Source organism: Cupressus sempervirens, chromosome 2 (genome assembly GCF_028749045.1).
Source record: "Cupressus sempervirens isolate cs-2001-9-10 chromosome 2, ASM2874904v1, whole genome shotgun sequence".
In the NCBI taxonomy this organism is placed as follows: Eukaryota; Viridiplantae; Streptophyta; class Pinopsida; order Cupressales; family Cupressaceae; genus Cupressus; species Cupressus sempervirens.
In genome coordinates this window covers 227,197,371-227,211,833 of record NC_143119.1, presented here as the reverse complement: position 1 = coordinate 227,211,833, position 14,463 = coordinate 227,197,371, and positions in this window count along the sequence as shown.

The window sequence follows — 14,463 nt, the reverse complement described above, 5'->3', positions numbered from 1 at the left end:
CCTAGTGCAGCGAAGAGGTTGCATTTTGATCATCCACCAGCACCCTAGGATAGTATAGTTTTCGTAGGATGCATCATGAGACATTTTGAGATGGCATATGCCACATTGTATATAGAAACATTGATATTATACACATTCTGATGGCAGGATCAGCCACATTTTGTATATGGATCTATGTATTTTGATATATATATATTTGAGTACTTTGTCTATGGATACATGATCTTTGATATATATTTGTGTAAAATTTTGTCTATGGATACATGTATTTTGATATATATTTTTATCATTTACGTGCACAATGATATACATATTAATTTAGTATCTAGTATTGTTCAATTTATCGTGGATCATGTGTCATGCCCTAAATTTTACTAGTAAAAACACAACAACTTTTTTTTTTTTTAGCTTATGAAGTCTCATAAGAAATTACATATTGTAAAACAAGGTTATCATTGAATAGGAGTTCAAGACTCATGTGAATAGTGTGAAGGTGTTAACATTTTAGTCACAGGTGGTTTTCAAATAGATTGGATGACAGTCTAGTTCAAGTTAGCGTCACGAATCAAACGAGAAAGTTCAAGATACAACACTCATAAATTAGTGAGCTAATTCATATCCTAACAAGCCTCTGATACTAATATTCTATTAGGGTCTGTCAGTTGTATCATATGGACTAGGTCGTGATTCTAGCATGTAAGGGAAGGGGATCAGAATTACTTATTATCCTCATTACCAATGTACACACATTCATTAATCATTACAATATATATTAATGTGACAATTAGTATATTACTATATCCTCATTATCTATCAACATTGCTTCCTCACCAAATTATTGAGTGCACAACAAGATTGTAAGCAATCTACTAAGTTTTAAATTTATACAATCAATGGTATCACATAACATCTATGGATTGTTATTATCAACTAGTCATTTACAATACCACAAGGAGAAAACTTTCTTTCACATTTTCAAATGATAACAATGATGTCAAAGCAAATCTGTGACTCCTACCAATGCTTTCATAACAATATAAACTCCAAATGAAACATGCATATACAACCTTATCAATATTTTCTTCTACATGTACATTAGGTAACAATGATACAATCTCCTTCCATCACAATGGGGCAACATAAGGGACTTTTCAAAATCATAAGGAACATGGACATTGAAAGATATGGACAATGAGTAGCATGAACATTGTCCAACATGATCATTGAGAACATGAACAAGCTGGTGAATCCTCCTTCACAAATGAGGGCACAATGTCAAGTTTTCTCATCCAACATCAATCTGCAAGATGATCATTCCAAGCCATTTCCATTGCTCCCTTGGACACAAATCTGCATATGCAACACAACAAAATAACAAGGACCATGGGTGCTTTCCACCCAACCATAGGCCTCAAAGAGACCACCCCCGCACTAGGGAACAAGGCTCAAACTGGGATACACATACAATCTTTCAATGCATAAACATTACATTTCAAACTTGAACAATTTCCCCCAAAGACTATTTCACAATGGCTTCACAGATGGAACCATAAACATAGGGTGAAGGTGTGTTCTAAAATGGAGACTTGCCATACCAAACCATATTTGCAATAAAAAAATTTCATGCCCTCTCGGGGCTATCATAAATGAACCATTTAATGCCCTCTCGGGGCCTCCACATTTCCTCCTCCAAACCCACTACCATCAGCTGTAACTCCTCAAACTTCCTTTCTACACCATACTTTCCTTATCACCCCCAGCAAGATATGAAATGTTATGGCATACAATGGAGCCCATACTCCAAGGTTCTCAATACATTTTTCGAACCCAACTTAAGCCCTTCACCCTGGACTTCTCTTCCCTTCCCACAAGGGTGAGTGTAAGTCCCAATCCCATAACAATACTCGAGCACAAAACAAGAAAACAAAACCAAGTAGAAATAAAACAAGAAATTTTGGCAAACACCCCACTAGTTTGGCCAAGACCCTCTAATAAAGCCTTCCCACTAACTTATTTTAGCAAAAACACTAAACCACTCCATCCTTACGAACTTGTCTCCTCTAACGGTTCATCGATAGCCCTCACGAGCTCTGAGTTATGACCCTTGAAGGATCGACCTCAAAATGCACTTAGAGCACCTTGAAGACTCCTCGGTACGGGGTGGCCGCAAATGATGGATGGTCTTCGTGGCTAGAACAAAGGTGTGACTAGGGTTCACCCGCTCATCTGGAGCTAATGGGACTGAAGATTCGATGCCAAGATCAGCGGTTTCAAAGTTACGTTGTGGTGCACCTATGAACTGAGGCACACTGTGAGTTTTGGCATCGAGCGAGATCGTTGTGCTGAATCCAAATGGAATGTGATCTCTCAAAAATGAGATAGGTTATTTTAGGCCTCAGGATCACCGTCCTGTAGCATTTGACAGTTCGTCGATAGCCCTCACGAGCTCTGAGTTATGACCCTCGAAGGATCGACCTCAAAATGCACTTAGAGCACCTTGAAGACTCCTCGGTACGGGGTGGCCGCAAATGATGGATGGTCTTCGTGGCCAAAACAAGGGTGTGACTAGGGTTCAACCGCCCATCCAGAGCTAATGGAACTGACGATTCGATGCCAAGATTAGCGATTTCAAAGTTACGCTGTGGTGCACCTATGAACTGAGGCACACTACAAGTTTTGGCATCGAGCGAGATCGCTGTGCTGAATCCAAACGAAATGTGATCTCTCAAAAATGAGATAGGTTATTTTAGGCCTCAGGATCACCGTCCTGTAGCATTTGACAGTTCATCAATAGCCCTCACGAGCTCTGAGTTATGACCCTCGAAAGATCGACCTCAAAATGCACTTAGAGCACCTTGGAGACTCCTCGGTACGGGGTGGCCGCAAATGATGGATGGTCTTCGTGGCCAGAACAAGGGTGTGACTAGGGTTCACCCACCCATCCGGAGCTAATGGCACTGACGATTCGATGCCAAGATCAGCGGTTTCAAAGTTACGCTGTGGTGCACCTATGAACTGAGGCACACTGCAAGTTTTGGCATCGAGCGAGATCGTTGTGTTGAATCCAAACGGAATGTGATCTCTCGAAAATGAGATAGGTTATTTTAGGCCTCAGGATCACCATCCTATAGCATTTGACAGTTCATCAATAGCCATCACGAGCTCTGAGTTATGCCCCTTGAAAGATCGACCTCAAAATGCACTTAGAGCACCTTGGAGACTCCTCGATACGGGGTGGCCGCAAATGATGGATGGTCTTCGTGGCCAGAACAAGGGTGTGACTAGGTTTCACCCACCCATCCGGAGCTAATGGCACTGACGATTCGATGCCAAGATCAGCGATTTCAAAGTTACGCTGTGGTGCACCTATGAACTGAGGCACACTGCGAGTTTTGGCATCGAGCGAGATCGTTGTGCTGAATCCAAACGGAATGTGATCTCTCGAAAATGAGATAGGTTATTTTAGGCCTTAGGATCACTGTCCTATAGCATTTGACAGTTTATCAATAGCCCTCACGAGATCTGCGTTATGACCCTCGAAAGATCGACCTCAAAATGCACTTAGAGCACCTTGGAGACTCCTCGGTACGGGGTGGCCGCAAATGATGGATGGTCTTCGTGGCTAGAACAAGGGTGTGACTAGGGTTCACCTGCCCATCCAGAGCTAATGGCACTGACGATTCGATGCCAAGATCAGCGGTTTCAAAGTTACGCTGTGGTGCACCTATGAACTGAGGCACACTGCAAGTTTTGGCATCGAGCGAGATCGCTGTGCTGAATCCAAACGGAATGTGATCTCTTTAAAATGAGATAGTTTATTTTAGGCCTCAAGATCACCGTCCTATAGCATTTGACAGTTCATCAATAGCCCTCACGAGCTCTGAGTTATGACCCTTGAAAGATCGACCTCAAAATGCACTTAGAACACCTTGGAGACTCCTCGGTACGGGGTGGCCGCAAATGATGGATGGTCTTCGTGGCCAGAACAAGGGTGTGACTAGGGTTCACCCGCCCATCCGGAGCTAATGGCACTGACGATTCAATGCCAAGATCAGCGGTTTCAAAGTTACGCTGTGGTGCACCTATGAATTGAGGCACACTGTGAGTTTTGGCATCGAGCGAGATCGTTGTGCTGAATCCAAACGGAATGTGATCTCTCGAAAATGAGATAGGTTATTTTAGGCCTCAGGATCATCATCTTGTAGCATTTGACAGTTCATCCATAGCCCTCACGAGCTCTGAGTTATGACCCTCGAAAGATCGACCTCCAAATGCACTTAGAGCACCTTGGAGACTCCTCGGTACGGGGTGGCCGCAAATGATGGATGATTGTTTGAAGACTACTCCATGTGTCACTATCTTTCTTGGAAAAAAAATTGCTTTTGAACATCAAGCTTGCAATATTATCAATTATTGTCAAACTTTTTCAACCAAGTCAAAATGTCAAATGCAAATATTTGTTTGCATTTTTTGCTAAGGGGAGTTTCATAAATTGACTTTGATTTTCTATGTCTCTAGTGCTTGAGCATACTTAAAATGGCTCTTTGGTCTTATAGCTATTGGTATTTTCTAACTTCATGGTCTATGATTTGCATACTAAGAATTTCTTTCACTAAATGGTTTCCTTGATCTATTGACTACACTTAAATTTGTTCAATACAAAGAGCTAGAAGAGACAAATAATCTTTCTTATCTTCATCTCTCTAAGAACATGATAGAAATCAATTCTAAACTTGAGAAAAGGTTAGAGGAGAATATTGCATTCTTAAATTAATCTCCCTTAAGACCTTTACATACACACGGGGCATTCTTAAATTAATCTCCATGGAAGAAAATTTCATAAAACTAAAGAATCCATAGTGTTGAAACATAAAATCCAAGATCTCATTTATGATGGGATTGTTGATACCTCTAATGACTCATCCACTCATAGCCTTCATATCCAACTTCATATCATGTCAGTATGCATGTGCTATCTTGCTTATTGGCTTTAATTGCTTATCCTACATGTTATCTTCTTTCATGGATTTTATGGCTTATCCCAAATGTGCTTCATACAACTTTTCAATATGAAAGTCTTTCAAAACATTATACAATATTATGACTCTTTATGCTTTCAAATGCTATGATTGGTTGTAAAATGGAAGAAATCAAGTATTCTAATTGTTCATCCGTACTTTATGGATTTTTCTTATTTGATTAGTTTGATAAAAATAGTTTTAATAATCATAATGTCAGCTTTATGTCAAATAAGGAAAAAACCAAATTTGTAATAAGATATCCACATGCAATTATCTTTCATATAGCTATAAATGCTCTTAAAATTGTCGTTATAGCCTTGTATCGCATGCAAATATGATTTGGAAGAACTTGTTCAATATCTTCCTCCTATAATTCCTTACAAAGAACCTACCAAAATACAAAAACCATATACAAAAAACTACACATTTTACATCATAATACATCATAAATTTTAGAAATTCTCCCCAATACCACCCCCCTCCAACTCTTCATGATGTACCTACATTCCAATATCATAAAAAAATTAGTAACTTATTGTATTAAACAAGATAATCATCAATTCATTAAATCATTATGAAGAAAATAACATAAGAAGTATATATACCTAGTCAAGTATTCCAATAGGGTCCTCTCTCTGTTTTAGGGTCTCCAACAAGGCTTCATGATCAGCATTAGCAATAGTAAAAAGTTCTTTTACTTTTGGTCTTCCTTGATGCTTCAATAACTTTACATTTGTTGCTATAATAAGATGCGAATATATGAGAATTACTTTGTGCTTCTGATAGTCTTCGAATGCAAGAATTCCGTTCCTTCTAAGCATGTATGTCTGCAGCCATGTTCCAGCAACAACCACTGAACCAGTAGGATACGTGAATCCATCATCATCTGTGATTGGTTGTGCAAGTTTTTGTTTTCCTCTTACACAACGTGCTAACCAATAATCGGATTTCTCATCATTCCCCTGTGGTGCAACCAATGCAAAGACATGTCCTGGCTAAAGTAGATCTGATAGATGATTATGCTCAAGTGAACTTTCCATGTCATCATTTTTGATAGAGGGTATGATAGACAATGGAGTAAGATAATGTGGAGCCCATGTGTCCACCCACTCACTTGACTCACAGTGATCCCAATCACACTAAAAACAAGTACGACAAAAACAAGCTAGTTGTCGTGTCCAAATGGTCCATGTACTAGAATTAGAGCTCCGAAATGAATGCATTTTTGATGAGTTTTTCACTGTAGCACAATCTGATCTATCACCTATGGACCCTTCCTCAACCAACCAAAAGAACCTGCGTACCACTGAATTAAGAGTCCCCCCCTGTGATAATGCTAAACTACACCAATCAACAATGCTACGAGCATCAAGAAGCTCTGTTGTTGAAATCTTCAGTTGCTCCTTAACTAGAGCTCTCTTCACACATGCCCCTGCTCCATCATGTTCCCCTTTTCCATGGTCGGACTCAAAAAAACTCCAAATATGAGGCACCCCTCTCTCTACGTGCATCCTACACAACCAATAAAACATGCGAGCATTCTTGAATTGACCTGTACAGTTATCTGACCAAATGATATGTCTATCCATAGCAATTGCATGCTCGTGTAAGAAATAAAAAAATTTCTCGAAACAACGTTGCACAAACTCGTGAGAGTGAGATCTATCATCACTCATATAAAAATGATACTCTCTAATAATCTTTCAATTATCTTCCACACTATCAGGGGCATGTCTATATGTTATGTGAACAAAAATTGCAATCCGAATAGAGTTGTAATACTAAGATTGTGTCTCATTTTGAGGTTGCAATGTGTAGTTCTCAGCAAAATCAACAACTGATATAATAGTGCCAATGGGAAAAGTCTCCTTACACGTTCTAAATTGTTGATCCAACCACTGAGACCTGTGACTATGTCTTGCATACTTGTAAAAAAGATTTGCCTTGAAATCTGAAATAAAATTAGCCACATTGATATCTTTTCCAACCAATTCACATCTAGAGCTCTCACTCCCACTCTTCAATGTGTATTTCACCATTTCATAGACCCTTTTTTTCACTATTGTCTTTCCAAGATCTTGTTCACACCCCTCATGGAAACATGTATCAAACTTGGATAAGCCACCACATTCTGAACACTTCTCATTTAAGCAAGCATTTTTATAAAAGGAACAACCATCAACTCTACGACATAAGAGTTGATCTAACAAGTCTCTTGATGATTTTGGAAGCCCACTAGCCCCACAATCCTCCAACATTTCTTTACTATGCAAAGTAGAACGGATGGAGCATAATAGTTCATGGTGCATAGAAAATTCAACATGATATTTGCAACAACATGTATTTCGAATTTTGAGTGGCGCACAATAAAATGGCTTCAAAGATTCAAAAGCCCTTTGTGATATATGAACACTTGGATGACTCTCTCTAAATTGTTTGAACAACATAGTTTGACTTACCTCCAAATAGTGTTTAGGATGTGGCGTGCGGTCTCTGATGCCAATTCTCAACTTTAAGACATCTTTAGCATTGGGTGATACTCGTGAGTTAGAGTGCCAAAATTGTATAATTTCTTCCTTCACATCGTCGGATAGCTTCTTATCAAAACGTGGAAGTCTCCCACCAAATGCCCATGTTTCATTTTGAAGAGGATCATCAATTTTCTCTCGTCAACTAAGTGCTCTTCTCAAAGTAGTACGATGTAGATTCAAATCAATACAAGTTTGTCTCATATATCTACCCTTTCTCAAATGATGACTTACCAAAGAGGTTGTAATAACCCTTCGAGCAGCTCTATTATCCTTCTCTCTGCTAATTTTTCCAACGCTATTGAGAGCACTGAAAAGATTCTTCACAATAATGGCATTTCTTTTCAACTTTTTATTGACACAAATTTTCAATTTGGAAAGCATAGGTCTCATCTTTTGCATCTTTAATAAGTGCATGAAAAGCTGACATTGCTCTACCACTGTCTTGTTGCCGAAAAATATCTGATATAGTCTTGAAGCCCATAACCGAATGGTTCTTTTTGATTTTTTTCCTTCCAAACTAGTCATAATCGTTTCATCAATTTCAATTATCCATTTTGCTGTTTTAGAACCTTCATGTCGATTATAATTAGGAGATATGTAAGGTTCTTGTGCATTAAGTTCCTGTGCATTGTCATCTTCGACATGGTCAATTATGCAATTTGGATTATGACTTGGTGGCATTTCTTCTTCAAAATTTTCAATCTCTACATTTTCAATTTCCGCATTATCATTTTCAATACATTTTCATTCCCCAACTGTACATTTTCATTATCTGACTCTATGATTTCACCTTCTATTAATTCATCGTCAACTTGATTGATATTTAGCATACCTTGTCTTTTTTTTCGGTGTTTCATTTTGTCCTTTTCCCTATATGCTGCAATGTCTTCATTAGATATCTTCCTTTTACGTTTATTCTTTCGACGACTGCTGCTCCCCATTCAGATGACAAATTCGAACACCTAAGGTTATATTTTTGAATTCTTTTCGATTGGTTGGGCCCCAAAACACGACTTTTTACAAATCCCGTGAAAAAAGAGGTAAAAAAGTAATGTTGTCGGATCTGTAGGGACAGTCAAATATTTGAAATTGATGCCAGTATAATCGGATATCCGATAATAGATTGGATATCCGATCTAGGATCGGATATCTGATATAGGAAGAGGACTTTTGGGGGGAAAACTTGCTAAGGTTTCCCTCCTTTGCCACAATAATATTAATATTATGAAAATATTTGGAGGCAAACGACTTTAATTTATAACTAAGTTAATAGTATATTAGTATTATAAAATATCAATAATATTAATATAAAATAGTATTAATATACCTATAGTATCAATATTATTATTATACCTATAATAGCATTAATATTATTAATATAGATATAATAGTGTAAATATATAGTGTTTATTTATATTAAACTACAATATATAGTATTAATAAAAATTATTATTATAGCTATAATAGTATTATTATTATTACTATACATATAATAATATTAATATTTAGTGTTTATTTATATTATAATTATTATCCTAAAATAGTATATCCTAAAATATTACGTTATATATACTAAAATATTACGTTATTATATAGATATATTAATAACATATATATTAATATAATAATATTTATAATATATATTATATTTAATTAAAATATTACGTTGTTATATATATATTATATTATTATACATATTAATATAATAATATATATTACAAAGAGGGTCGTCATTTAATGGGTCAAAGGGGGTCATAGGTCACCCTATGACCCCCTTCGACCCATATGAACGACTCGACTATGTCCCTAGGGGTCCTAGGACCCCTAAAGACATACGTCGCCGTTTAATGGATCAAAGGGGGTCATAGGTCACCCTATGACCCCCTTTGACTCATATGAACGATTCAAATATGTCCCTAGGGGTCCTAGGACCCCTAGGGACATATGTTGTCGTTTAATGGGTCAAAGGGGGTCATAGGTCACCCTATGACCTCCTTTGACCCATATTACCCATTCGAATATGTCCCTAGGGGTCTTCGGACCCCTAGCGACATATCTCGTCGTTTAATGGGTCAGAGAGGGTCATAGGTCACCCTATGACCCCCTTTGACCCATATTACCCATTCGAATATGTCCCTAGGGGTCCTAGGACCCCTAGCGACATATCTCATCGTTTAAAGGGTCAGAGAGGGTCATAGGTCACCCTATGACCCCCTTTCACCCATATTACCCATTCGAATATGTCTCTAGGCGTCCTAGGACCCCTAGCGACATATATCGTCGTTTAATGGGTCAGAGAGGGTCATAGGTCATCCTATGACCCCCTTTGACCCATATTACCCATTCGAATATGTCCCTAGCGATCCTAGGACCCCTAAAGACATATATCGTCGTTTAATGGGTCAAGAGCGTCATAGGTCACCCTATGACCCCCTTTGACCCATATGAACGATTTGAATATGTCCCTAGGGGTCCTAGGACCCCTAGAGACATATGTCATCATTTAATGGGTCAAAGAGGGTCATAGGTTACCCTATGACCTCATTTGACCCATATTCCCCATTCGAATATGTCCCTAGGGGTCTTACGACACCTAGGGACATATGTCGTCGTTTAATGGGTCAAAGGGGGTCATAGGTCACCCTATGACCCCCTTTGACCCATATGAACAATTCGAAAATGTCCCTAGGGTTCTAGGACCCCTAGGGACATATGTCGTCGTTTAATGGGTCAAGAGGGTCATAGGTCACCCGATGACCCCATTTGACCCATATTACCCATTCGAATATGTCTCTTGGGGTCCAAGGACCCCTAGGGACATATGTCATCGTTTAATGCGTCAAAGAGGGTCATAGGTCACCCTATGACCCCCTTTGACCCATATTACCCATTCGAATATGTCCCTAGGGGTCCTAGGACCCCTAGGGACATATGTCGTCGTTTAATGGGTCAAAGAGGGTCATAGGTCACCCTATGACCCCCTTTGACCCATATTACCCATTCGAATATGTCCCCCATATTACCCATTCGAATATGTCCCTTAGGGTCCGAGGACCCCTAGGGACATATGTCATCGTTTAAAGGGTCAAAGAGGGTCATAGGTCACCCTATGACCCCCTTTGACCCATATTACCCATTCGAATATGTCCCTAGGGGTCCTAGGACCCCTAGAGACATATATCGTTGTTTAATGGGTCAAAAGGGTCATAGGTCACCCTATGCCCACCTTTGACCCATATGAACGATTCGAATATGTCCCTAGGGGTCCTAGGACCCCTAGAGACATATGTCATCGTTTAATGGGTCAAAGAGGGTCATAGGTTACCCTACGATCCCATTAGACCCATATTACCCATTCGAATATGTCTCTAGGGATCCTAGGACCCCTATGGACATATGTCGTCGTTTAATGGGTCAAAGGGGGTCATAGATCACCCTATGACCCCCTTTGACTCATATGAATGATTCGAATATGTCCCTAGGGGTCCTAAGACCCCTAGGGACATATGTCGTCGTTCAATGGATCAAAGACCTATGACCCCCTTTGACCCATATGAACCATTTGAATATGTCCCTAGGGTCCTAGGACCCCTAGGGACATATGTCTTCGTTTCATAGGTCAAAGAGGGTCATAGGTCACCCTATGACCCCCTTTGACCCATATTACCCATTCGAATATGTCCCTAGGGGTCCTGGGATGCCTAGGGACATATGTCATCGTTTAATGGGTCAAAGAGGGTCATAGGTCACCCTATGACCCCCTTTGACCCATATGAACGATTCGAATATGTCCCTAGGGTCCTAGGACCCCTAGGGACATATGTCATCGTTTAATGGGTCAAAGAGGGTCATAGGTCACCCTATGACCCCCTTTGACCCATATTACCCATTCGAATATGTCTCTTGGGTCCTAGGACCCCTAGGGACATATGTCTTCGTTTAATGCGTCAAAGAGGGTCATAGGTCACCCTATTACCCCCTTTAACCCATATTACTCATTCGAATATTTCCCTAGGGGTCCTAGGACCCCTAGGGACATATGTCATTGTTTAAAGGGTCAAAGGGGGTCATAGGTCACCCTATGACCCCCTTTGACCCATATTACCCATTCGAATATATCCCTAGGGGTCCTAGGACCCTTAGAGACATATATCGTCGTTTAATGGGTCAAGAGGGTCATAGGTCACGCTATGACCCCCTTTGACCCATATAAACGATTCGAATATGTCCCTAGGGGTCCTAGGACCCCTAGAGACATATGTCGTCATTTAATGGGTCAAAGAAGGTCATAGGTTGCCCTTTGACCCCATTTGACCCATATTACCCATTTGAATATGTCCCTAGGGGTCCTAGGACCCCTAGGGACATATGTCATCGTTTAATGGGTCAAAACGGGTCATAGGTCACCCTACGACTTCCTTTGACTCATATGAACGATTCAAATATGTCCCTAGGGGTCTTAGGACCCCTAGGGACATATGTCGTCGTTTAATGAGTCAAAGGGGGTCATAGGTCACCCTATGACCCCCTTTGACCCATATGAACTATTCGAATATGTCCCTAGGGTCCTAGGACCCCTAGGGACATATGTCATCGTTTTATGGGTCAAAGAGGGTCATAGGTCACCCTATGACCCCCTTTGACCCACATTACCCATTCGAATATGTCCCTTGGGGTTCGAGGACCCCTACGGACATATGTCGTCGTTTAATGGGTCAAAGAGGGTCATAGGTCACCCTATGACCCCCTTTGTCCCATATTACCCATTCGAATATGTCCCTAGGGGTCCGAGGACCCCTAGAGACATATATCGTCGTTTAATGGGTCAAGAGGGTCATAGGTCACCCTATGACCTCCTTTGACCCATATGAACGATTCGAATATGTCCCTAGGGGTCCTAGGACCCCTAGAGACATATGTCGTCATTTAATGGGTCAAAGAGGGTCATAGGGTAACCTATGACCCCATTTGACCCATATTACCCATTCGAATATGTCCCTAGCGGTCCTAGGACCCCTAGGGACATATGTCATCATTTAATGGGTCAAAGGGGATCATAGGTCACCCTACGACCCCATTTAACTCATATGAATGATTCGAATATTAATGAGTCAAAGGGGGTCATAGGTTACCCTACGACCCCCTTTGACCCATATGAATGATTCGAATATGTCCCTAGGGGTCCTAGGACCCATAGAGACATATGTCGTCGTTTAATGGGTCAAAGAAGGTCATAGGTTACCCTACGACCCCATTTGACCCATATTACCCATTCGAATATGCCCCTAGGGGTCTTAGGAAAATTAGGGACATATGTCGTCGTTTAATGGGTCAAAGGGGGTCATAGGTCACCCTATGACCCCCTTTGACTCATATGAACGATTCGAATATGTCCCTAGGGGTCCTAAGACCCCTAGGGACATATGTCATGGTTTAATGGGTCAAAGGGGGTGACCTATGACACCCTTTGACCCATATGAACCATTCGAATATGTCCCTAGGGTCCTAGGATCCCTAGGGACATATGTCTTCGTTTAATAGGTCAAATAGGGTCATAGGTCACCCTATGACCCCCTTTGACCCATATTACCCATTCGAATATGTCCCTAGGGGTCCTAGGACCCCTAGGGACATATGTCGTCGTTTAATGGGTCAAAAAGGGTCATAGGTCACCCTATGACCCCCTTTGACCCATATTACCCATTCGAATATGTCCCTAGGGGTCTTAGGACCCCTAGAGACATATATCGTTGTTTAATGGGTCAAGAGGGTCATAGGTCACCCTATGACCCCATTTGACCCATATGAACGATTCGAATATGTCCCTAGGGGTCCTAGGACCCCTAGAGACATATGTCATCATTTAATGGGTCAAAGAGGGTCATAGGTTACCCTATCACCCCATTTGACCCATATTACCCATTCGAATATGTCCCTAGGGGTCCTAGGACCCCTAGGGACATATGTCATCGTTTAATGGGTCAAAGGGGGTCATAGGTCACCCTATGACCCCCTTTGACACATATGAGGAATTCGAATATGTCCCTAGGGTCCTAAGACCCCTAGGGACTTACGTCGTCGTTTAATGGGTCAAATAGGGTTATAGGTCACCCTATGACCCCCTTTGACCCATATTACCCATTCGAATATGTCTCTTCGAGTCCAAGGACACCTAGGGACATATGTCATCATTTAATGGGTCAAAGAGGGTCATAGGTCACCCTATGACCCCCTTTGACCCATATTATCCATTCGAATATGTCCCTAGGGGTCCTAGGACCCCTAGGGACATATGTCATCGTTTAATGGGTCAAAGAGGGTCATAGGTCACCCTATGACCCCCTTTGACCCATATTACCCATTCGAATATGTCCCTTGGGGTTTGAGGACCCCTAGGGACATATGTCATCGTTTAATGGGTCAAACAGGGTCATAGGTCAGCATATGACCCCCTTTGACCCATATTACCCATTTGAATATGTCCCTAAGGGTCCTAGGACCCCTAGAGACATATATCGTCGTTTAGTGGGTCAAGAGGGTCATAGCTCACCCTATGACCCCCTTTGACCCATATGAACGATTCGAATATGTCCCTAGGGGTCCTAGGACCCCTAGAGACATATGTCGTCGTTTAATGGGTCAAAGAGGGTCATAGGTTACCATACGACCCCATTTGACCCATATTACCCATTCGAATATGTCCCTAGGGGTCCTAGGACCCCAAGGGACATATGTTGTCATTTAATGGGTCAAAGGGGGTCATAGGTCACCTTATGACCCCCTTTGACTCATATGAACGATTCGAATATGTACCTAGGGGTCCTAGGATCCCCTAGGGACATATGTCATCGTTTAATGGGTCAAAGGGGGTCATAGGTCACCCTATGACCCCCTTTGACCCATATGAACCA